We start from the raw sequence: 7,636 nt of genomic DNA on the forward strand, positions 1-7,636 counted from the left end.
GTCAACATATTCTCTCTAGCTGGCACGAATGGACCTGAGTCCACCGGAGTAGGTTGTCAATGTGTGTCGTAGGCCTCTCAGAAGCGGGGTTACGTGGCTGAGCTAGTCCAGCTTTTTTTTTGCGACATCAAAGGAGCTTTATTATTAAGGAATAGTTGTACAATCGCTTGCCAGCAAGCTAACCAGGATATTTGCGGACTCCTGCAACCACAAGTTGGTGCGGCGTTTCATTCTTGAAAAATAGGCTAAACGATCTGCAGTCCTATTCTGCATTCGATTAATATGAAGACACAAAAACTCCCTCTCCCTCATGAGATCCTTTATCTCATTAACCAGATGAGCTAGTCCAGCTTTTGATGTGGCACCAGATGTATACGGTTTGTATATATGCTCATGCATGTCGAATACCCGCTTCCACAAAAGCAAAGGCGCATACTAGCTCACATGTTCTGTCACGGGAGAAGATGATGCGTTGCTCTTTCCGCCTCTTTTGATCGTGCTAGTTCAACACCGGATACTAATGTGCTGATGTGATGTCCATGCGTAAACATTGCAATTTTGCAAGTGACTGGTTAGTGCACCTTTTATCCAGGCTGCCACCTCCAGCAAATGATTCTATTGTCGGGCTAACCCCTTCACATGGAGTGAGCTGGCAGCACAATAATCTCAGCTCCATCTAAGGTTAGTCATAATGGGAGTAACCTCTTCACGGGAGAAGCCACGATGGGGCCTGCGCCTGGCCTCTCGGCGCTCGTGGAGGGAGCCACTGAAGGTATCCCGAGGCATGCAGATAAGGACATGGACGAGGGCACGTGGGTCGCGTCGGGCCCTCCACTCAGGCTGCATGTGGGGATGGATGGTGGGGCCGGTGATGGGAATCATGCCATGCACGTACGGAGACATCCCCTCCTGTGACCCCCGGCATCCTGGACTCTGACCTCTCCAACCTGACTGCCCTGGAAGACGTGGAGACGCATTTGCCTACTTCTCGTGAAGAACAAAGAGCCATAGCAACCCTCACGGAGGGGATGACCTCGCAAGAAGCTTTGGCATTCACCCGGCTCAAAAGCTTCTGCTCCAACATTGTGAAGAAGCTTGCCCCTCCTCTGCTGAAAGAAGTCTAAGTTGCGGCGCTCCGACCGCAAACAGAGCCTTTCACCCCCAGGCGCACCACTCGCGCGACGATGCGTTTGGCTCCTACTTGCACCACCAAGGCCACCCCGGCGGAAAATGTGCTGCTTAGGGCTCTAGGCCTGGTTCCCGAGGATCTCACTGCTGATGATGAGGCGGTCCAGGAGCTCAAGGACTTGTTCGACTCCCCTCTTCGTGAGCAGCATGTGAGAGTGATCACGGCCTTGTTTGGCAAGACTGACCCCCTGCATGACATGGAGGCGAGCATGGTGAGAAGTGTTGAGGCTATATAAGCATCACGTGTGGCGTGTAGGAGTGGGTGGCTTCCTATGTCATGGATTTAAGCCCCACACTGATCCGCTGGAATGTTCGTGGCCTCAATAACCCGGCCAAGAGGAAGGCGGTCAAGGAGTTGGTCGACATAGTCAAGATTAGTTTAGTTTGCTTGCAAGAAACTAAACTGGATGTAATCGATAAGTACATTGTCATGCAATGCTTAGGGCCGTCCTTCGACGGTTTTGCTTACGTGCCTTCGGATGAAACCCGTGGAGGTATCCTGCTGGCTTGGGACTCCACTGTGGTGAACGTGGTGGGTGTGAAGAACGATGCTAACTTCCTTACACATTGGGTGCAACCCAAAGGAAGCGCACCATGGTGGATTTCGGTGGTTTACGGACCGCAAGGGGATGAGCTCCAGACCAAGTTTCTTGAGGACTTGTCGGCAAGAAGAGCGACTTGCCCGGGAGCTTGGATGATCTTAGGAGACTTTAACATGATCCTTAGAGCTTCGGAAAAAGCAATAACAACCTCAACAGAGGCATGATGAACAAATTTAGGCGATTCGAGGATGAGCATGAGCTCAAGGAGCTATACATGCATGGGACGCGATTCACGTGGTCCAATGGGAGAGAGAGGCCCACACTTACCAAGATAGATCGTGTGTTGGTCTCCGTGGATTGGGAGTTGGATCACACGGACAACCTTTTGCAGGCCTTGTCTACCAGGATCTCTGATCATGCACCACTCCATTTAACTACCAATGCCCCTTTCTTCCATAAGAAGAGATTCAGATTTCAGATGTTTTGGCTCAAGCTGGAAGGCTTCGAGGAGGTCATGCGGGAGGCTTGGAGATGCGATGAGCGGATTACATACCCTTTTCAGAGGTTAAATGCGATGTTGTGCAACACCGTTGCCGTCCTTCAAGCTTGGGGACAACGCAAGACTGGCAACATTAAGTTGCAGATGGCTATGGCCAATTGGATTGTGTTTAGGTTCGACAAGGCTATGGAACATAGATAGCTCACGGAGCTCGAGCTTTGGCTCAGGAACACACTCAAGCTAGCTCTGATAGGGTTGGCTTCGCTGCAACATACTATCGACATGCAGTGGTCGAGATTCAGATGGCTTAAAGAAGGGGATGCCAACACTAAGTTCTTCCAGGCCTTCGCTAATGGGAGGAGGGCGAAGAACTTTATACCGCCGATCAAGCATGGAGATGAGGTGATCACGAATCCGGATCATATGGAGCAAGTCTTTTATGCGACTTACCAGGACATCATCGGCACGACGCACGCAAGGTAGTTCACCCTGGACCTAAACTACCTCGGCATGGAACCAGTAAACCTCGAAGATCTTGAGGCTATCTTTACTAAAGAGGATCGAGGTTTGGGCAGTGATCAAAGAGCTTCACCCGGACAGAGCCCCCGGACCGGATGGGTTTATTGGTGCTTTCTATCAAAAAGCATGGCCAATCATCAAGCAGGACATCATGGCAGTCTTGCTCAAGATCTATGTGGGAGACGGACGTGGGTTTTCCAAGCTAAATCATGCCCTTATAGCACTGCTGCCGAAGAAGCCGGATGCTGAAAAAGTAGGCGACTATCGTCCTATTAGCTTGCCACATAGCATGGCCAATTTTTTTTCAAAGCTACTAGCAACCAGAGTGCGCCGGAGCATGAAGGACTTGGTCACCATCAACCAGTCGGCTTTCATCAAGGTAGAAACCTAAATGATAACTTTCTCTTGGTACAGCAAGTGGCCAGGAAGATTGCTGCGAGAATATGCAAAGGGGTCTTCCTGAAACTTGACATCTCGAGAGTGTTCGATTCACTCTCATGGCCTTTTCTCTTTGAGGTTTTGAGAGCAAAAGGGTTTGGCACTAAGTGGATCATGTGGGTCTCGATCTTGCTCCAATCAGCTACTACTAAGATCCTGGTGAATGGTGTGCCGGGAAGAAGCATTGTGCATGCATGTGGTCTTCGTCAAGGTGACCCCATCTCGCCACATTTATTCGTGATTGCCATGGATGCTATGAACATGATCATCGGCAAGGCGCTGGAGTAGAGAGTGCTATCCGCTTACAGAGGAATCTCAGCTTGGCAAAGGGTGTCCATTTATGCCGATGATGTTGCGATGTTCGTTCACCCCACAATCACCGACCTCAGCCTCATAAAGCACGCGCTGGATATATTCGGAGAAGCATCGGGGCTTAAGGTTAACTACTTGAAATCCACTTCCACTCTCATTCATGGTGATAAAGAGGACAAAGAGCGAGTTGTCGAGCTTCTGTAATGCAAGCTTGCAGAGTTCCCGTGTCGATATCTGGGCATGCAGCTGGCTACGAAGCAACTCACGAAGCAGGACTAGCAGCCACTACTCGACATGGTGAGGAAATGCATGCCCGCATGCCATAGAGGACTCCTTCAGAGAACGGGAAGATTGGTGCTCGCAAAATCTGTGATCTCCGTTCGGCCGATCCACCAGCTCCTGGTGCTGCAGCCCCCTGCATGGGTTCTTAAAGATATTAATAGATGGATGCGGTATTTTTCTGTGCTGGGGAAGACAAGGTCAATGGTGGATAGTGCTTGGTCGCATGGGAGAGAATCTATTGTTCGGTGAAGTATGGAGGTCTTGGCGTCAAGAATCTGACAGCTCAGGCGCTGGCCTTGTGACTGAGGTGGGAATGGCTGAGACGCACCGAGCCTGAACGGCCTTGGCAAGGGCTAGGAATGATGATTGATCAGGAGGCAAGAGCCGTCTTTGACTTCTTGGTGCACATTGAGGTTGGCAGAGGAGACAAAGTGTTGTTCTAGAAGGATCGATGGATACATGGCCACTATGTGCAAGACATCATGCCTCTCATTCTTGAGCTGGTAGGAACTCGCCGCATCAACACTAGGACAGTGCAGTGGGCAATGAATGAGGAGCAATGGTCGTTGGACATCCTCTTCGTATCCTCTCACATGGCGCTCCTTCAACTCATGCACTTGAGACATGCCATTGCCTTGGTGCATCGGGATGAGAAGTCGCCTGGCAACTTCCTATGGCCATGCGCAACTTCCATGTCTTATTCCGCCAAGTCTACCTACAATCACCTCTGCGAGGGCCTGCTAGTTTGCCCCTATGCAGCAGCCATTTGGAGAAGTCCCGCCCCTCTCAAATGCAAGATCTTTGCTTGGCTTGCCTCACAACATCGCCTATGGACGGCGGATCGTCGCGCTCGACATGGATTACAAGATCACACCTCGGCCTGCTACACGTGTCTGCAGGATCAAAACACAGTGGACCACATCTTGGTGCAATGTGGTTATGTGCGCGGTACTTGGATGGGCTGTTTCGACAAGCTACATATACAAATCTCCTGCCCCACGAGCTCGGACTCTTTTCTGGAATGGTGGATGCAACAACGTTCGGGCTTCGCGAAGGAAGACAAACGTGGTTTTGACACCCTGGTTATTTTCACGGCATGGTCACTTTGGAAGCAAAGGAATGCCAGGGTGTTCAACAGAACTGAGCAACGGGAGACACACAAGATCTTGTGGAGAAGATCCTTGATGAACTTAGAGATTGGAAGTTGACGGCCCGGGGAGGAGGTAGTTTACAACGCTTTGTGAGAGTATAGCCTCGTGTCGTTTTGTAGGAGTGGTGGTGGGTGTGTGTCTTCGAGTGTCCTGCACTCGCTAGACCATTTGTAAATTGTCTTGCTCTCTTCTATAAAATTAAGGCACGCGCTTTGCGTGCTCTCGAAAAAAATAGTGGGAGTAACTTAGGTAGTAACATAGTGCACTTCAAGAAAATTTTGCTTATGTGACATGTAGTTAATAAGGAGAGAGGTGTTTAGAGTAACATAATATGTTACTGTAACATAGCTCTTCCCGAGAAATGATGAGTCTACAAGCTAATAAATGAAGTCATCTATGACACTACTACTATGTTACTTTGCACTATAGAGATGGTAATTTAGACTAGTGTCATATGCATGACACTAGTATAAGTTACTCCCCACTATGCCCAGCCTAATGGATAAGATACCTCCTTGAGAATTACAGCAATACTCTTTCCTTTCCGGTTTAGAGGGTTTATCTCAATTTTTCCGCTTTTTCAATTTAAAGGGCTCATCTCCATCTTCTATTGGGATTCTGAGGCGCATTAAATCTTTGCATGCAAGAATTAAAAAGAAACTCACCAATGCATGCAATGTTCCTAGTCATCTAGTGGCCAAACATGCAGGCATTGCAATTAATCCAAATTAATGCATCAATTTAATATGGGTAGTTTTGTAAAGTACAAGATACATTTATCCACTCATTATGTGCCTTGGTTGATGAATTTCAAATTTGGGCCCTATAAATAGGAAATGAGAGGGAGTAATAGGAAAAGAAGACCCCGACAACCTTTATCATGGTTGAGGGAATGCCACTGTGAGAGGAGAGAACACCATAAAGCACTACAACCGACAAAAAAGGTGGAGAGATGATTGTGTCCAGATTTTGTAGCTCCACACACATTGTTTTCATGCAAATGTTTGGAGGATGGATGGGCTTCAAACCTGAGTAGCTCGTTCTTCACTTATAGAGCTTACATCTGGTAGCTTGTTTGAGTATTGGTTAACTGGAGCATCATATATCAGAGGGGATTTGCTAGCTCTGCCCACTACATTTGGAACAAAAAGTAGTTCTCGTAGAAGTTCGGTTTGGCAGTGAAACAGTGTAGAACATTCAAAATTTTGTGAGGAGCTCGTAGAATTGCTTGGCTATAGAAAACACAATCATATATGAGAGTTGCATGTAATTCATTAAGAAGGAAGAGAATACAACACCCAAGATGACACGACCCATACATCACCAAAAATGCCGCAACCCATCAACACTCTCTTGCATCGCCAAAGATGGTATGGCCTAAACAACATGGCGACCCAAGACAATCTGCGCTAGAGAAAAGTACATCACAAGACATGAAAAGTGAGAAACCTCCACTGCAAGGGCTTAAACATTAGCCAGTCGCAACATGACCCGAAAATGATGTCGGTTGTGACTGAAGCACACTCATCACAAGGACAAAACCGCCTACAGTCTAAAGTGACACTATTTACACAGGCATAGGAATGATGATGTCACCGAACAAGAGGCCACCAACCCAACATCGTCAGACCATGCCCCCACTCAGGCCGTAGGGAGGGGAGCATGGAAGAGAACATGAGGGTGATGCGAGAACCGATGACTAAACCAAATGACCGGCATCCTGGGGGATGAGGTAGCGACCAACTAAACAATCAACAACCTATGGGTCGCAGACGTGACACAAGCTACGATTTATCTTTTGTCTTGGATGTGTCGTTGTGTAGTCTTTTCCAGAGAAAATAGTCTGACCCGGGAGCTAATTGTTTCTGAGATAACAACCAGTAACCCAATGAGTCACAAGCTGCATCATCTCTGGTTCAATATTTATCTTATCTCTTGCTAGTTTTTATGGTTATTGTTGTTGATTATACTAGGATTCCACTTTAAAAGTGTTGTTATTGATGTTGTAAATCTCTAGAGGTTCTGGAGAAGAACTCCATTGTACCCATTATTGATTGTAATGGGAGAAGTAGATTAGTTGGTCGCGTGGTTTCTAACTCATCCTCTTTAGTAGGGTTTCCGACATATATCACTTGTGTCAGTTGTGCATGTTATTGTACTATTTTGCGCTGCTTATGAGTTGGTTAATGCTCTTCTCAATAGTTCATCACAAGATGAAAGATTAACTAATGCATTGTTATAATCCTTCTGTGGTATTTCTCTTATGCTTCTTGAATGATCAAATGTGTCAATTAAAGGCGAGGGGGTGAATAGGTGACTACAAATTTTAACTTTCTTAGTTGATTTTAGGGATTTAGGGATTATGACTTCTCCAAAATGAAACCAAGAGAATCATCATTTAAGTCAAAGAACACCATCAAATTAGATAAACAAGTTAGGTACCACTAAGCGGGTAACAAAAAACAGGGAACAAATTAATCAATGGGACAAGGACGAAGAAGATGTATCACTACTAGAAACAGTATATTTGCCGTCTGTTGGCTCTTTGTCGTCTGCTAGCTGACGGCACCAAAGGTATTTGTCGTCCGCTTGCAATAAGCTGACGTCAAAGAACTGGCTAATGGCAAAGATATGGTTTTCCATCAGTCCTTTCTTTCCCGTCTGCCAGCAGACGACAAAGGCCCAAAGGGCAGGCGGCAAAGAGA

The sequence above is a fragment of the Triticum dicoccoides genome, chromosome 3B (genome assembly GCF_002162155.2).
Source record: "Triticum dicoccoides isolate Atlit2015 ecotype Zavitan chromosome 3B, WEW_v2.0, whole genome shotgun sequence".
Classification (NCBI taxonomy): domain Eukaryota; kingdom Viridiplantae; phylum Streptophyta; class Magnoliopsida; order Poales; family Poaceae; genus Triticum; species Triticum dicoccoides.